At 43.6% G+C, this 19352-nt stretch overlaps 1 protein-coding gene across 1 annotated transcript in view; it reads left to right on the top strand.

Moving 5' to 3' along the window:
- Positions 1-19352, top strand: part of lrfn1 (leucine rich repeat and fibronectin type III domain containing 1) — a 121591-nt gene that overhangs the window by 27106 nt on the left and 75133 nt on the right.

Raw genomic sequence — 19352 nt, 5'->3', positions numbered from 1 at the left:
ACGTGACCTAATTTGGATTCTGACGTTAACCATCCGTGTAATGCCATTAAAGGACGATCGCTTTGTCCAGCCCGTCCCACCTTTCAACCGGTTTTCTAAATATCTGTCATGGGCGAATTGAGATTATCCTCAGGCTCTTCCTGAAGATGCAGCAATTTGAGGACTGTATGCATGTTAGCGACCGAGGGCTAGTGTGCTACCTCCTGGCTGGTGCTGGACGAGAGGAAGGGCGTCGGTGAATTAAACCGCCTCCGCTCGACACGGCTTGTGTAAATCAGAGGACACGCTGACAGCTCTCTCCCACTCCCCTCCTCGCTCCCAGGACGCTTGTACTGCTCCTGGATATTTATGTTGACTGTGTGAATGGATGAATATTTTATCATTCCCATAGGAAAACATTTTTTTTTCCATTTCCTTACTCAACACTCCACCACCAGTCCCGTACCCCCCACCTCTTCCCCCTCCACAAGGTTGTATTAAATGTAGATTTAATGAATATCGAAGTCACCGCTCCAAGCTTTCATATCATGTATTTGCAGAGGTAGTGAATGCACAAACAGACATGCACACACACACACACACACACACACACACACACACACACACACACACAACACACACACACACACAGGCAAATACACACACACACACGCACACACACACACACACACACACACACACACACACACACACACACACACACACACACACAGGAATTGTGTATGGGGATGCTCTGTGTAGGCCACATATTGGCTTACATGACAATTACAGAAAAAAAAAAATACAGCATAGTTAGATTGTAATAGTCCAGAATGAAATTCTCATGGGGATTGAGAATGCCTTGATGCACCATGGAATGTGTCCCTTGACTGCAATGACTGGGAGAGGAAAGAAGAACAAAAAAACACATTCTTCTGTCTCACGCTTGTCTGCCGTCAGACATTGTGGTGTTGGCGCCTGTGCTGGGTGTCGTTAATTAAGAGCCTGTCGAGACAGAGAGGGTCCATCCTCTGGGATGGGAGAGTAGCTGCTCCCTTAAGGCCTACTTGGATCGACTCAGCTCTCTCTCTCTGACCATGGCCTCCTCGATGCAGTCTGTATGAGGGTGTGTGTGTGTGTGTGGGTGTGGGTGTGTGTGAGAGTTTGTGCGTCTGGGACATACAGTACATGGCACCCTCCAACTCCCAGGCGTTCAAGCTCTTGGGTGATTTTCATTGGCATTGAAAAAAAAAAAAACAATGTGTTTATGCACGGTTGAGGGACTTTGCGGGTCTAGGCATGGCCTTGTTCCATGGGTATTTATTTCATGTATGAAATGTTTGTATCTATACACTTTAAGGGGCTATGATACACTGCATTAGAGATGGTGACTCATGCGTGGGCTGAGACATGCGTCTGTTGAGGCTGTTGGTGGAATCGCTGCAAGAGCAAATAGTACTGTGTGTGTGTGTGTGTGTGTGTGTGTGTGTGTGTGTGTGTGTGTGTGTGTGTCTGTGTGTGTAGCAAGGCTGCAACCTGCTGTGCAGTATGTGTGTGTGTGTGTGTGTGTGTGTGTGTGTGTGTGTGTTTGTGTGTGTGTATGTGCGTGTGTGTGTTGATTTGAAATCAAACCAAACAAAAGTTTGAAAAAGAGCTGAAATCAGGGGGGTAGTGGAAAAGATATGGGCGGCTCTGTGTCTTGAATTCATGGGTCTCCACATATATGATTTTTTTTTTTTTCTTCTTTTTTTTTTTTTTTTTTTCGCGATGTCCATGCCACGACTCGACACTGAAAGACCGTAGACAAAACATGGTGGGTATGTGGTTGGGGATTGGCAATTCAAACCCAAACAAAAGTTTGAAAAGGTTTTGTGAGGAGTCTGACTCATGACACTCTCTGAAGCAAGCTTTGTGGAAATGGGGGGCCACACAATAAATTACTTATGCAAAAGGCAGGGAGGGAAGCATGGAGGGAAGTCTTATTTCATGTATGACCTAGTTAAAAATTAAAAGCATAAAATTAGGTGTTTTCACAATATCTCTGGCTGACAAGGCAAATGCACAAAATTAAAAGTGTAGGATCATTATGCACTCACAACTGTTCATGGGGGCCTTACAATAAAATAATTTATGTAAAAATATTTAGTGGACGCACACCAACAAGGCTGTGCAAAACTTGGGAGAATCATATGGATATGGAAATCTGCTGGACTGGACCCCCCAAAAGGATAGGGCAGACACAAACATGGACTTGAATGTCTTTATTTTACTGTTTATTCAAGCACACACTATAATGTTTGTCCACTAGAATCTGCAGTGAGGATGTACTTTGTTGGATGCTGTGGACGTGGTCATCTTCTGGATAGGCTGTTTGAAGTGTATTTCTTCTGAAGTCAAATAAATCTGGAGAGGGATGTTTATCGGACATCTTGGCCTTTTACTGCAGGCACGCGAAGCCCCTAGCTCTGGTTGAGTGATTTGGAGGCATTTGATTTATTGCATTTAGAAAACTATAAATGCGTTATACCAAGCAAATGTATACAGCACTGTTTGTATCTTTCGACTGTCATTTATTGCACGTAAGTTACAAAATCATTCTGTGCAATGGAAGATTTACCAATGCTAACGGGTTCTGATGCAGTTTTGCCTATACATGCGGAGACTGAGACTTATTTTGTTTTAAGTGTGTGTGGTGTGAGAGGGAATCGATGTGCTTTTGATTACAGCTTGGTAGTTGTAGTTCAGAAATTAAAAGCACGGTAAGTGTGAAGTATCCAAACAATGACACCTTCATTTCATTATGGCTGTTTTAGCAAAACATCTTAAGCTACTGTGTAGTAGGTCCCATTTAGAAGTGGCTACCATTTGGTCATGGATCGTGAATGTTATTACAACTTTTCTCAGCCACGATATGCATTGTGTTTAAGTCCTCTTGGTAAGGCGAAGCCATTGGTTTTTATGTTTCAGTATAGCCTATTGACAATTTATGTCTAGGCCTACCTTATAATCCCTACCTGTAGCTTATAGGGAAGCTAACAACTTTCTATTAGGATCTAGTTTGTTCTAGTTTTGTCATAACTCCCCTGATGCATTTTGTATTTAGAATAGCCAGGAGCGTATATCTCAATCGAAAATTAAAACAATATCGGTGCCTATGGACTAGGCTGGGTGAAACCCAGCCTGATTCGCCCGCTATTTACTAAGAGTGGGGGGATGGAGTAAAATATACACTGGTCTGGTCATACAATGAGTAGGGAACTCACAACCTAGACCGCCTTGAGTATGGTGAGAACAAACAGTCGCAGCAAGAGCTCCAGCAATACATCGATTCTTGGTGACTTGTAGCTCACTTACTGAATGTTGTACTAATGAAATGAGTTAAATTGAAAAGTCCATAGGCCTTCACTGCATTGGCAAGATTCTAGTGGTAGCATTGTGCTGTGTAGCCTATTTTTGCAAATCATCACTTTGTAGTCTTTTGTGCATGCAAACTGTTTATTAATGCAATGCACGCTATGCAAATGGCACTTGCATCAAAGAGGGCTACTTATTATTAATTACTAAGCTATTATCAATGTGTTACTTATTATGACTGCCATGCTAGCGAAGTGCTGGTCATATAGGTTTTTTGAGGGTTTTTTTCCTTTATTTTTTCTTCAGTGAATTTCTGTCAACAATTCCCGGGACACAAGAATGAGCGCTCACACCACTACCCCCTAAGGCTATGCCTTCTTTATTTGATAACAATAAATTAAAAAATGTTTCCTATTCTGGGAAATGTTTAGTTTCTTTTTCTTTCGTTCCGCTGTTCAATGATACAGTTTAATTGTGCCGGAAATGATCCGCGGACCAGCAATCTCCTCGTCGAGGAGGCACTAACCCTGCAGATCATAGACAGAGAAAGCATATACCTACTGTATGCTTTGGGTACAGAACACAGTTGCATGTCCAGTGTACACGGAGAATGACAGTGTCTTGGAGCGGCCGCAACCCCGCAACTCCACTTCCAACGTCATGATTCCGACAGACACGCCCGACACTTCTGCTTTTTATCTGGTCGTGGTGGAGTTGACCGGACATCTGAGGCTTCAGATGTTACCAATTTATCATCATCCATCACGTCTGGCCTCTGAAAAAACTTTTAAGGCTAGCCTGCCTGGGCCTGGCCATGTTTGAACCGCCTCACTCATTTGTTCGTTGTTTAACATGGACATTTTAAGCATGCACTTCCTATTTGAAATGCAGCATAGGTGTAGCGTGGAAGCGTGCGCTTCCTATTGGAAATACAGCATGCGTGTTGTTTAATAGCTTTCAAACTGTACATTTAAAATCATAGCCAGAGGACGTATTGCTTTAATATAGGCTTACATTTTAAGGCTTATTCTCAAATTCAGATTGCGTTAGGGGGACGGGATTATTAGCCAATTTCAATCGGACAATTTAACCGGAGAGATTTAATTTTCACATTTAATTTTTTTCCGGCCAATGTCCGGTGATTACCGGACAACGCAAACTTTGCACAGAACAATTGTTTTTTCGTTTTGATCCGTCGCCCACCCACCGCACCGGGTCCCCGAAATGAGGGATAGGCCGGACAGAGTTTTCTGTGAATATCTAGAGAACCGTAGGGCCTAGGATGACCAACTTGACCACACACACATGCATGCACGCACACATACACATAAAGATACACACCCACACACACAGTACACACTATTACCCCCCCACATACACACACAGAAGACACATACAGTATACAAAAACAAACACACACTATGCACACAGTCATTTAAACACACAAAAATAGGGGATGGAGTAGGAGATGGAGACAAATTGACAAGGATTGGGCGGCGGTCATATTTTATACCGCTCTGCAGTACATCACTTTGTTAATTATGTTAATTATTTTGATGTTATCTGTGTCTTTATGCAGACAACCTATAGCTCTGTAGCCACTCTCATTGACCTGATGAATGTTTGGAGTGATAGAGGAGAATATAAAGCACCTCTGTCCTGGAAAATGTCATAATTGTGTCTGCTCATGTGATCACTCTGAGGATGTTCTGTCTCTGTTAGTGATTGACTGTCCCATTTATCATATTTACACATTTGTCAGGACAGGCTCTTTTGCGGTGGCAGAGGTAGAGCTTGCATATGTGCTAAATCATTTAAGCAGCTTTAAGCTGGACTGGACATGTTGTGTCATAAAATCTCATGTAATGCCATTGTATGAAGTGCACCCTGTCACGACATAACACACTATTTTTTCCCCACCCCTGTTTGCCAGCTGCTAAACGGGACAACACTTAAGCGTGTGGACGGCTGTTAGCAGGTCAGCCAGAATGACAGCGTCATGTCCCTGACGAGATCCACTGGCATTTAGTGCAGTTGTGTCTGAGATTTCTCAGCATGCACGAGGTGGCCAAGCGCTTCATTTAGGGTAATTAATGTCAGTGTGCCTCTTCCTGTTTGGTGTCTGCTGCCTGGTGTTTAGCCTGATGGCTATTTTGTTTTTATTCTTCTTATTTCCTGCTGCTGTTGTGCGGTTGGCATTTTGCTACAGCACTTGCAGGATGTCTGTGTGATGGCTTATTGCAGACACAGCCATGAGAGTCCTCGCTGATGACATAGAGAGGGGGTGGGGGTGTGCGGGGCAGTGGACAGAGAGGAGGAGAGAGGGAGAGAAAGGGACAGAAGATGAGGAAGAAAGGAGAGAAAGGAGAAAGGCGCTGGAAAAGATGAAATATGAGAGAGAGATAGACAGGGGCGGAACAAAGGAGAGAGAGAGAGAGAGAGAGAGATAGGTAAAAAGATTAAAAAGGGAAAAGAATGAGAGATACAGAGATAGAGTGGTGAATGAGAGAAGGACAAAAGAGAGATAGAGAAAGTGAGATGAAGATGAGGGAAAAAGAGAGAGAGAATATAAATATAAAGAGAGATAGACAGGAAGAGAAGGATGAGAAAGAGAGAAAAGATGAGGAAAAGAGATAGAGTGAGAGGAAGATAAGAAAAAAGAGAGACAGACAGAGAGAGAGAGAGAGAGAGAGTGAGAAGATGACAAAAAGACAGAGAGAGTGCATGGGCTGATGAGAGAGGAGGGAGAGAGGAAGGGAAAGGTCATGGCACTGCTGTGGGAGAGGGCTCAGGGACGGAGACTCCCTCCCCCTGTCTGAGCCATCCGTCTCCTCCTGCCATCCTCAGTCAGCTCTGACGGCCTCAGCCATCACCATGACTCTCAGTCAGCACGTCAAAGACACCGCCTCCACCTCACCCACACCCTCCCACCCATCATCCGACCTCCACCCCTATCCCTCCACCCTCCCATAGGCTGCCAAACATGCCGGCCACGCATGGACCGACCCATGGTTTATGTTGACACGCATGTCCCATCCGCATCCGCCTATCCGCAGGCGTTGAGGCAGGCTGCAGGGCTAGAGGTCCTGGTGCTTGCATGTGTCGCCTGCGTTGCTTTAGCCTCGGGTTGTATGGGAGTGGATGTGCTGGAGGAGGCTGGGAATGAAGGGGGAGATATGAGACTGTTATCTGGGGGGAGGAGAGACTGGTCCTTGGGTATTCCCTGGAAGGGTTACGCAAGGACCCTGGGTCTGATGGGTGGGAGTCCAGATAATGTGGTAAGGGCATTAAAGTAAAAGTTTGTGTGTGCATTCATGTGTGTGTGTGTGTGTGTGTGTGTGTGTGCGAGAGAGAGAGAGAGAGAGAGAGAGAGAGAGAGAGAGAGAGAGAGAGAGAGAGAGAGAGAGAGAGGCTGTGGGGAGAGTGGGGAGGAAGATTGTCTTTAGCATGTGTGTTGGTGGTCGGTTGGTGATTTGACGGTCCTCCCCCTCTCTCCTCCTCCCAGACTAGAGGTGGGGGTCTCGAGGTCATCTCGCCTCAGAGGCGGCGTACGGCTACGGTTAAGCACAGATTCCCTCTCTGGCCGGCGCCGGGGGTTAATGAGCTCCGCTTGGAGCGCAGCTCATTCCATTAGCCTGTTAATTCACCCAGCACTGCGCCGCGTGCTCCCCAGTCACTGGACTTCCTGTCCACTCCCAACCAACTGTACCCAGCTCCTTCTCGCTCTGCCCGACTCAGTCTGCTCTCTGCCCACGGATGTACTCAACCGTGGCGTCTCTTTTCTCTACGAGAAGAAAGAGGAGGAGGTGGAGGAGGATGAAGAGGAGAATCCTGTGCTCAATCTCATCTCCCTGGACCAAGGCTTCGCACACATGTCAGGGATTATATGGGCTTATAGGCAATACTTCATTCTAGAGTGGCCATATAGTCAGAAGAAGAATGGGGGTGTTTGCCGATAAGTGCAGATATGCCTTTGCTCATATGTATTCATTAACCTCACCTCAGGCGTGTACACACATACACACACACATATATACACACATACACATTCATATATATATATATATATATACAGTACACACATGCATGTGCACTTACACACACACACACACACACACACACACACACACACACACACACACACACACACACACACACACACACACACACACAGAAACCACACACACTCGCCTACAATAACGTGTGACTGTCAAGTCTTTCAGGCAGAGTATGTTGGTATATCACTTCTTCTTCAGCGGATAATCTGGTTTGTGGAAGAAACAATGCTGTCGGCTGGTCTCAATCTCTCTTTGCAGAAAATGCAAGATGCTTACACCATAAAAATAAAAAAAGAATGGAAAAAAAGAAATGGAACACAAATAATAAAGAGAATAGATAATAACAATAAAAAAAACAAGATGGCTGATTATTTGTGGATCATTATTGGATCAGAGTTAGAAATCCCTGATTAAATGTTCAGGCTGGAGACTTAGCTCAAACAAACATACAGAGAGGGCTTAGTCGTCGCACTGTTGTCCACATGCAGCCTGTAGCATAAGTGCACTCATACATTCATCCACATGATTAAAAGAAAGAAAGAAAAAAAAGATCAATCATGGTTTCATGGTGAGGCTGGAATTCAAGAGCCAACTGATCTGGCATTGGAAATCCAGATCAGTTCCACAATGCATAGTGTCTGCATGTTACAGTAACATTTAAAGGAACATATAAACACTACATACTCTGTCAGAGAGATCAAACATCTTTTTTTGTTTGAGCTCTGAGATTACAGAAATTGTTGTTGGTTTCATGAACAAAAACCTTTCATTTTTACAGTAAGGCAATGTATAACGGTCCAGCATGTAACGATGGCAGATCACAGAGCAGGATGAATCATCTTCACATGGCAGTAGTGGCCTATGTTTGTTTTTGCTTAGCCATGTTGCCTTGTAGTTCTGTGCTGCTGCTTGGAAGTGCAGTGCATCCAGAGAAATCATAGGTGGGCTCACAAAGGAGGGTGGAAGGATCAATAGGTTGAGAGTCCTCTGCAAGGAGGATATCAGATGTCTGCTCTGATGTGGTTGAGGAGGGAAAGGAGGGAAGAGGTGAGAGAGAGAGAGAGAGAGAGAGAGAGAAGATGGTCAGAAGAGAGGGCCTGGCGGATGCAGCGGAATGAGAGCACAAAGAGGTTCAAAGCAGCATTGAGATGGCTTGAGAGTACATGTCTGAAACTAAAGAAAATCATAAAAATAAATCACAAAACAGAAAACAACAACAACACACACACACACACACACACACACACACACACACACACACACACACACACACACATGCACGCACACACGCACGAGTTGTTGTATCTCATCTGAAGGTCATTTAGAGTCCACTCATGAAAATAATAGTTTTAATGCCAAAAGCTAAGTCTCTTTCATTAAAAAAAAAAATAAGATTAATCTATTTTAATAAAATACAGGATATGCCAGGTTCCCCACACTGGTCCTGTTTGCCTGAAGGAAAATACAGAACAATACAGAACGGTGGTGAATGATCCAGTTATATTGTGTTGCCTTGTGCAATACTGTGTTCATAACCTTGATATGATAATACTGTTCTTCTGAGGGATTATGCAGGATAGCATTGGAATACATTTGTGGCTGAATTGCATGAATATGGAGGGTAATGCTGGAGGTGATAAATTTGATAAATTCCTTTCTGTCAGGATGAAAGGGTCTCTGGGTCAGATTTCTTTAAGCATTTATGAAATAAACAGCACAGATAGTAAAGCTGCATCCCGCCTCAGCACACAAAAGATTAGTGGAGAGAGCTGGCTGTCACAGAAACTCTGGATTAACAGGTCAGTTTGGTCAATGTCAATCAGGGCTTCTGTCTTACATTCACACAATAATGAACATGCGGCTATACACACATTCTTTACTCTCCTCTAGATATTCACTAGGGAGACTAATCACACAATATCCAACAGTGTGAAGCATCCGCTGCACTGGGACAATGCAGTGACAGCACTCCCACCACACACACACACACACACACACACACACACACACACACACACACAAAAAAATGTTCTTGACACACTGATAATGGGTTCTACTGTTATGCAATCTTCCTACAGGGAATGAGCATGGTGACCTTTATTCGTTAAGGAACCTTTATATTATTTATTTCACTGTCATCTTTAATCCTTGGAAGTGCTTTTGTTTTGTTAAGTAGTCGAAGATAAAGCAGCAGAGAGTAGCGTTGAGGAATGAGGAAATGTATACCTGACTGTCTGACCTTATTAGTTTCTCCTGACCAAGTATGCTAGTAATTGAGTTAATAATACACATTAAAATGGACATTGGATCACAAAACTAGTTACTGAATGAATACTTTCACCATTCTGAAAACCCTTCCCGTTGAGTAGATCGTATACCAACCTAGCTTTCCTCTTTGTTGGTGTGTCACATTTTTGCACATGCTGTTGAATGCGCCCAGCAGTCATTCCCATCAATTGTAGGCTGAAGCCTACAACAGAGTGAGACTAGCATTCAGCAGAAGGATAGCATGCAGAAATCAGGTGCTTTTTATAGCAGTGTCCACTTAGCAGTAGTGTTTCATGCCCTTTAATATTGTGCAGTGAATTCCCTATAGATGACTAGATTGACACAACTCAGTGTTATCAGAACCTAAAGAACTTATCAAAACTAAAACATGTAGAGTTACTTAATTGTGACTCTTATCAGTTTCAGTTCTGCAAACCTTTCTCTCCTTAACCTGATACAGTATTTTGGGTCATTGTGTTGTAGAGCCAATCAGACATTCTGTCCTTCGGAAGAACAGTCTGATCTATACTGTTTCCCAGGTAAATTATTGTGACCATGTTAGCTGAGAGGTAGAGATAGTGAGACTGACAGAGAGAGAGGGGTGAGAAGAGAGAGAGATGGAGAGAGAGAAGAAAGATGGAGAGAAATAGTTAAAAACTCACCCCTGTTGTAGTCTGTGTGTGTTAGAGTGTCCACCTCAGGCATGCCATGTCAGACTCACATCTCAGGCCTATCTCGTTAAGGCCTCATATACTCGCCTTCTCGCCCCAAGCTGCTCCACGTGTTTGATCGGTGTATTTGTTTCATCCTTGTTTCGCACCCCTACTGGTTAAAATACATTCTTTATCTTCTAAAACCAACATTGTTACCAGAGGTGTAAAAGTCTGGCTTCAGAAGTCCTACCTCTTCTTTGTTCCAAGCATTCACTAAACCAGCTGATTATTATTACGACCACACCTCAGCCAGGTAGATCAGCTAATTTGTGAAGTCACCTGTGTTGTGCACAGGTGGAAACCAATGCATGGTACTGTAGGACTTTTACTTTCTGAAGCTGGACTTTTACAACTCTGATTGTTGCAGTGTTTTGTCGTTATTAGTAGTTATTGACAATCATTATCTAATCATTATCTTTAACATTGAAAGTATTTATTAATAATTTGAATCAACATAAGTTTGATAAAGGCTCTGCCCTTCCTGAAGTCATTCTCTTAGAATATTGATCGCTGGTCATGTGTTTTTTCACGTATAGCGTTAGGACAGCATATACAACAGATTCCTCCCTCTCAACCCATTAATTTCCCCCATGACATTTCAACAGAATCAGCTCAATGCATTGGAAAATGAGATGAAATGAACTTTAGCACACATTACCCATGCAGGATCGTTTCCTATCTCTGAGCTGCTAATCCAGCTGCACATGCCCTTGAAGGGGGAGACTGATCCGTTTGGCTGGTCTGGGATGTTTATACATGCTGAATGTAATCAAAGAGTCAACACAGCAGGCCACAGCCGACCGGCATTGTTGCTGAATTCCTCGGTCGGTCCACTTTCAGACAGTGGCGGTACAATAGTCGGTCCCTCTGCGATCTCGGGCTCAACCCCCAACATTTTTTTTTGCTGTCGAGCCATCGTTTGAAGTCCGGCCTTTGGGCTCCTATTAGCTGAGAATTAGTGGCTGGTCGCAAGAAGTGGACGAGACAGCGTCAACTGGGCTAAGGGAGGAGACGGGGGTCCTCTTTTTCTAATTTGCAATATCAAGAGCAATTTTGAGGTTCTTAGCGTCTGAAATAGTTATTGCAGTTATGGGATTAGCGGTTTGAGAGTAAGTGAAAAATTCAAAAGGAAATCGGTGGCATTTTGAGATCTGTCCTTGTCTAAGCAAAGCACCACCCTTTGTCCAGAAAGTCCAGCAGAAAACCAGGCAAGCGGGCTGCCTTAAATCTTTTAATCCCCCTCCAATATTGGTTAGAAATGTCACTGCCAACACGAGTGAAGTGAATGAGGGTCTCGGAAGTCTTTGCAGGTTTTCAGAAGGAAATATATCCCCTTCACCATCACTCGTGGTTAGCTACTGAAACCTACCACCAGCAATTGAGGCCATTAATGAGGCTCTCCACTCTAGTCATGGTTGCGACAAGTGCTTTATAATTTGTTGTTGGGTGAAAAAATAAAATAAAAACAAACACATGCATTATTTAATACAGCTCCTATTGATTTTACTGTTGCGCCTGAAGACTTGTCTTTCGTCTCAAGGGGAATGACTTTCATCATCAGCGCTTCTGTATGTGCGAGGGCGCACGCGCGTGCGTGTGTGTGTGTGTGTGTGTGTGTGTGTGTGTGTGTGTGTGTGTGTGTGTGTGTGTGTGTGTGTGTGTGTGTGTGTGTGTGTGTGTGTGTGAGAGAGTATATCTGCTGTCCCCGTGGAAACTACAGCAGAGACTGTGCTTAGATATCTGCTAAACTCCTGAATACAAACCAGCTCTGCTCTCCCTGGTTACCTTGAATAAGATCAATACATCCAGTGCCTTCTTCTTCTTCTTCTTCTTCTCTCTCTCTCTCTCTCTCTCTGTCTTCCCTGGCCTGTTGAGTTATTGCATTGACCGTGGCATATAAACTCAACTGGCCGCTCTGCATTGTATTTGCAGAGCCTATGCACTGCTCTATTTGTCCGGGCCTCTCCTGTGGCCCCTGAGCCACAGCGCTGCGTGCCTCTCTTCTCTTCCCGGCTCTGATATGACTTGCTTCGCCGCCCTGTACATCCAGAGCCCGGCAGACAAGAGTGTAAATAATTGGACACTGCATGCTTAGAAATGCAGCCCTCGGCACTCTCTAGTCTCAACAAACATGGGCCTTACAAAGCCCAGATCTGGACATTGGACTGGACCTGTACAATTTTTTCATTTTTTCTCTCTCTCTCTCTCTCTCTCTCTCTCTACATATGTTGTATATATATAGTGTATATGATATATGCTATACTGTATGTTCAGTATCTCTGTCTTTATTTCATCTCTCTGTCTAAATCAGAAATGGAAGGGCTGCCACTCTTGGTCACACACAGAGCCAGGCAGTCATGAAAGCTCCTGGTGCTTCAATGCACTGTCCCCACGCTGACACTAGAGAAGAGAGAGAGAGAGAGAGAGAGAGAGAGAGAGAGAGAGAGAGAGAGAGAGATGAAACTGTAGGCTCAGAGGGGGGGGGGAGAGGGATGAGGGTGGTCTTTGGTGGGAGGGCTGTAGTGTGTTGGTGTGTAAACAGACTGCGAGCAGAAGCCTGCTGGAGGCATGAAGTGAAGCAGGGTGTTCAAACGCGCAAACAGCTGGTCTACACAGAGTCTGACTGTGGGGTGGTGTGGGACATGAAAGAGAAAAAAAGAGAGAAAGAGAGATGGAGAGAGAGAGAGAGAACTGGGGATTGGGAGAAGCAGAGTGAAAGGAAAGGATGGGTCCAGTGGAGATATACGAGACCGAGGGAGAGAGAAAAAAGAGAAAAAGATATAAAGAGGGAGAGAGAGCAAGGAACAGGGAAAGAGAGAAACACATGAGAGAGAGAGAGAGAGAGAGAGAGAGAGAGATGGAGAGACTAACAGAGAAAAAGAGAGAAACAAACACATTGGTGAGAGAGAAATACAAAATGACTAACAACCAGAGAAAAAGACAGACATGAGAGAGAGAGAAAGATGGAGAGACTAAGAGAAAAAGAGAGATAAACACATTAGTGATAGAGAAAAACAAAACGACTAACAAACAGAGAAAGAGACAAACAATGAGAGAGAGAAAGATGGATAGACTAAGAGACAGAGAAAAGATAGACATGGAGGAAGAATGAGGGCCAGAGGAAGATAAGTGATGAGAAGTACTGCTCTGAGATAATTCATCCCTCATGCAATCCCTTGTCTTCTGATTATTTAGGCACTGCCTGGCAAATGTGCTGAGTTGGACTGTGCTTATAAATAGGGCCGTGGTCATCATCAAAAGCGCTCACGAGGTGTAGAGAAAGAGGGAGGGAGAGAAAGAGAGAGAGGAAGGTAGAAAGAGGTAGTGAGGAGAGAGGGAGAGGGAGGAAAAGAAGTAGAGAGAGAGCGAGGGATGTAGAGAGGAGGCAGAGAAAAAGGGAGGGAGGAGAGGTAGAGAGTGAGAGCGAGGGAGGTAGAGAGAGAGAGAGGGCTCTAGAGAGGACACAGAGAAAAGGGGTAGGGAGGAGAGGTAGAGGCTTTTTACCAGCACATCACATCAGGAGCAGAAGAGCTGAAGTGACTGAGGCGAGCGCAGGGAACTTTGATGTTTTTTGGATGGGGATCAGCGCATAGAGCGTGATTAATAAAAGCTGTGTTTACCCCTCTGAAGAGTTTTTTGGAGTGTGTGTGTGTGTGTGTGTGTGTGTGTGTGTGTGTGTGTGTGTGTGTGTGTGTGTGTGTGTGTGTGTGTGTGTGTGTGTAAATCACTTGTATACAGAAATGCTAATCTAATTGGGGTTCAGTACGATGATAGTTCAGGCTATGCATAGTTATGCTCGTAATGCTAATCCATGGTATGCTGGTATGAGTGTCTGTCTACCACAGTGCTTTTTAAGTTAGAGTTTTTGAAATCATAGAGAGTCCATAAAAGTAATTAAAAACAAATAAGAAACAATGGCATCATTTATAAGATTGCCAGATTGTAAACTGTAACTTCATATTAAACTTGCTAAATGTAAAGACCCAAAATGTGCATTAATAGAGTAATAGAGGTTTTTGTTTACCAAAAGTCCCACTGAGTTAGATCCCTGCTGAATGCATGACAACATCTGGCCTAGACATCCTGCAGTGCAACAGAGATAAGAGACGATGCCGCGCCGCAGCATCCGCATGCATTGCATAATGCAATTACAAACGCCGATATCGCTTAGCCCTATCACTGCTCGCTGAACCTAAATTGCAACACACAAAAAAAATGCCAGACTTCAGCATCACTTTGTGAGCCTTGCCTAACACTTATATAAAACAATACAAAAAATGACCACTTGGGTCTAACATCACTTTGTCATTCCTTGTCCACTTCATGGGAACATGATGCAATATTTACACACATGGGTTATTCTCAGCTTTTTAACAGTTTGCAGCGCAACGATACATTGTGCTGCACAGCTGTTTGCGGTGACCTCCAACCATCAAAACAGCACTTGAGAAAAGAGAGGTCACCGATCAATATTTAATCCCTATACGGCACTAATGCCATTCGTAATGCATCTGTCTGCTATATTTGGACGGCACCTGCATGAAGATTCAGCAGTTATGCACACTTATGCAATTCTTATGAGGGTGGGGCAGGGCACATTAAATTATAATAGTGATACAAGGGATGGAGGGTTTGACTCAGAGAAGAAGGGACACTTCAGTAAACATGCTATGGCAGTACAGATTTCACCTCACATAAACAATATGCGGAATAAATCATGCAAATACAAACCCATTTATTATAATACAAGAGCTTGAGTAATTGGAACACTTATTGGTGCGTAAACTGTTTAATGTGTTTTCCTGGTAATATTTAACTTTGCTCAGAGCCGGGCTGAGGATATGGGGGTAGGGGGTCTATCTTAATAAAGAGTGGCAATAAGGTCCACCAAGCACTTATCACAATTCATAACAGAGTACACACACACACACACACACACACACACACACACACACACACACACACACACACACACACACACAAACATATCCATTGACACAAACAGGGACACACACAAAATAATAAATTACTTCTGCTCCAGCAGAGAAGCTTCTGTTGCCATAAAACCATGAGACCCCGGTCCTTGGCCTCGTGTGTGCTTTCACATTTAACTAATGATGTTGCTTCTGTATGTCAAAGTAAAGGTTATAGTCACAGGACTGCTCATTGTATGCCATATAATGCAGTCTGTGATGGTGCCCTTACATTATGCTAACTTGATTAAGGTAAAAGAAAGAGTTTGCTGAGACAATAATGGGTTTTGCCTAATGTATTCTGCTTGGAGAGATGAGTTGAAGCGCATTAGGAGGGCAAGACTGCATGGGCACCCTCTGTATAGCTCAGATATCAGAGCTGACCCACTGGTCTCATGCTCAATTTACTCTCTCTCTCTCTCTCTCTCTCTCTCTCTCTCTGTGTGTGTGTGCATTTGTGTGTTCATGTTTAAACCCTGCAGACATGTGTTATTATTTGTAATATTATATTATATTATAATAATATTATACATATTATTTGTACTGCTGCAGAGAGTATGATGCTATAGCTCTGAAACATGAGGCTTGATTAGCATTTCTCTACAGCACAGTTGCACCGCATAATACCAAATGTCTTTGAGGACTGTAGTTTGCAGTAATTGAAAAGTGCATTGGAATTTGCGTGGAAGGACTTGTAATTACATGCTGTAGATGGGGTAAGGGTTGGGCAATTAGGTTAAGGGTAAGAAAATGCATAATTACAGGCAATTACATGTGAAGTCTACAGCCACTGATAAATATTAGCCCCATAAGTTTATGGTATGAAGGGCACTCAACTTCGAGTAGGACCTACTTAGATTAAGCCAGACTTTGGTCAGCAGCTCTTGTCACAGCATGACCAGACAGGACAGAATATCTGGTCGATTTCACAGCGCTCTTGGCTCTCTTGTCATCTGTGATGCTCCTGAACTTTTGTACGCCACCCACTCATCCTCTGACACGAGTTCGTGTAGACCGGTCAGGATTTCTCACCCTGTCCTCGGTGGTAGGGGGGAAGTGAGGGTCAGAGGCTCGGAGAGGTGGAGAGGTCAGCAGGCTGGTCCTGTGTGGCTGCTGAGTTGCGCGGCCGCGGCGATGTCCACTTTAGCCGCTGGAGCCGTGCTGGGCAAGCCATATGCTGGCAAGCTCAGACACAGTCAATGATGAGGGGCCACCGTGCCTGCAGAGCCATGGATCTAAAGGCTGCAGCTAATTATTATTTTGTCATGCCTGTCTGCTTTGGCTGCTCTATCTCTGGCATGGGCAAAATATTAAGGCGGCTGACACATGGGCAGGTGGGGTGGGGTGGGGTGTTACTGATATGAGCACGCTTGAATGGTGCACATTTCAGCTTTTATACACAAAAGGGAGATCCCTTTGCAATAAATGAAAAAGTAAAAAAAAAATTAATTGTGTTATTAACAGTTCATTCGTGCGAGGATGGTGAATGATTTTTTCCCCCCTTTTCAGTCAGGTTTTCAGACAAGTAAATACATTTTCACACTCACACTCTATTTATTTCCATACCTAAGGAATTGTGGAAGGAATATGGGAGTGTTCAGCGAAAAGTGAGAGCGTCGTGATGGCAATAAATGTCTCCTGTGCTCTCTCACGCGGCGGGAATTTGTGCGTCGAGGGCACAGAAATTGCTGTGCAAAGTATTACAATCGTGCTCGGCAAGGATGAATGCATTTACCTTGAGACTTACATAGCCATCAATCTGTGAAGTGCCAGCCAGCAAAATCAAACTGGCTCAATCAGATGCTGTGTGATTCATTTGGCTGTGAGGCAATTTGTCATCAGTTCCCATTAACTTTAATCAAAAGTTTGGAGTGGAACATCAGGCATATTGGACAGTGTTGTGATGGGGTTTTATTTTGCCCCTCAGTAGTATACTAACATTTTCCATTATGTCAGAGATATGTTGGATAAGTTTAGACCATTGTGTATTTGACAGACAGACATCACATATTTTTTAGTCATTCAAATTAGAATATATTGAAACAGATTCACAGATAAAACAGCACTAAGGATGGTTACTGTTCTGGCAGCATTCATAGACACCAGGGAACGGAAGGTGTTTGTATTTCCTTCGCATACACCATCAACATTGACAAAGTTATGAAGACTACTTGCATATAACAATATACCTCTTAAAAAGAAAACTGCACAAATGAGCCAACAATTATACACAAGGCATGCTGAAATAACTCATCTGGCCCTAAGATGAAACATGAATGTGAAAATGTTAACAGCAAGCTAGACCACAATGATAATGTGAGACTATGACCTGAAATGCTGAAATTGGCTTGGTGTCTGCATAGCTTGGGGGTTTGGGATTTTTGCATAGGATTGTGAACCATGGATGGGCAATTGGGCATGTTTGCTCAACTCTCCTTTGGGAAATGTGGAATGCAAAATGGATGGTGCAAGACTGGGAGAGGGAAAAATGGTGTTTTATTTTCCTGTCTGAGGAAAACTGGATTTCTTTTTAGATTAAAAATCCAGTGAACTTTCCTGACCTCTCATAATAGAGAGGCATAATCTTTTGCTGCCTTCCTGTCTTTTACCATCACTCTCTCTTTCTCTCTTCCTCCCTCTCTCTTCCTTCCTCTCTCTTTCCCTCTCTTTCTCTCTCTCCCTCTCACTTTCTCCCTCCCTCTTTCCCTCCCTCTCTCTCTCCCTCCCTATCGTTCTATGTCCCTCTCTCCTTCCCTCTTTCCCTGTCTCTATCTCGTCCTATTCCTCCCGCTCTCATTGCTCACTCCCTTTGCACAAATGATGCAAAGCCCATGCTGCTCTAAATGCTGAATGGGAAAGCTCTCTGAAAGGGCCTCATTAGGAGGCAAACCATGCATACATAAAGCTCACTAAATTCATCTCCACAATGGCTGCCATTCAAATCCTATGATGCTCTGGCACCTTTTTGCACATCCATCCCTCAACAATGCAAATTATTTAAACATGTTTTTGTTTACTTACAACAAGGCCTAAGCATATTGTAAAAGCAGGTGTTAGCAAGCATCAAAGTTAAACAATGCTGTCTTTATTTCTCGTAACACCTTTAGTACTCAATCGCCTACAGTAATTGTCTTTTCTTTTCTCTTCCCCTGCGGTCTTCAGTGCCTCTTCTCTGAGTTTCAGAGGTGCTCCTTCTGTTTAATCAGATAGCGTTGTTGTCAGTTAATGTGGATGTGACTGGATCCGGGCAGATTGGTCACAGGCCCCTTTGTAATATGGCAGGTGCTGATAAGAGGCCACAGAAGATGCTAATCAAGATGGCTGCCTCGGCCATTAAGAGTGACTGAGGAGGATCCATGCAGGGCTTTGCTAAACGCAATCTCTCAGTCACAGATAGGAGAGGGAGGATAAAGTCATTCTTAGGGACCACGACCAAACATTGTTAAAACACACACAAGAACAAGGAATATATTTGTTTGAATATCCTCATGGTGTGTGCACTTGGTGACCTATGGCATTTGTGCCAAGCTTAATCCAGACTATTGTGTTTTTTTTAACTAGTCTACTTCATTTGAATTGCAAATGAAATGAATTAACAACTAATGTGAGATTTAAAGGTGCTCTAAGCGATGCTGGGTAACGTCACTTCTGTTGACATTCAAACATAACAGAGAGAGCTAGCTCGCTACTTCCTCCCCCTCCCTCTCGTGCAATTGAAATTCTCCTAAATGAGCATCTCGTCTGTGATTTGCTGGAACAGTTTGTTATGTTTTTATGGGCTAGGTTTGCCCAGGTTGTTTTTTTTTGCCGTTTTTGGAGCCTGGGCTGTCCACAGAGATCACATTTTTTAACAGTGTATTCAGGACACAGGCAGCTGGGTGAGGTGATGTTTGTTGTAAGTGACAAAAAATGTTTTAGCCTAAAAAATGCGTGGCATCGCTTAGAGCACCTTTAATAATGCTACTTTCAATCCTCTAGCAAAGCAAAGCAAATACAGAAATGAACAA

This window comes from Alosa alosa, chromosome 15 (assembly GCF_017589495.1).
Source record: "Alosa alosa isolate M-15738 ecotype Scorff River chromosome 15, AALO_Geno_1.1, whole genome shotgun sequence".
NCBI classification, from domain to species: domain Eukaryota; kingdom Metazoa; phylum Chordata; class Actinopteri; order Clupeiformes; family Clupeidae; genus Alosa; species Alosa alosa.
This window is presented reverse-complemented; position numbering and strand designations above follow the sequence as displayed.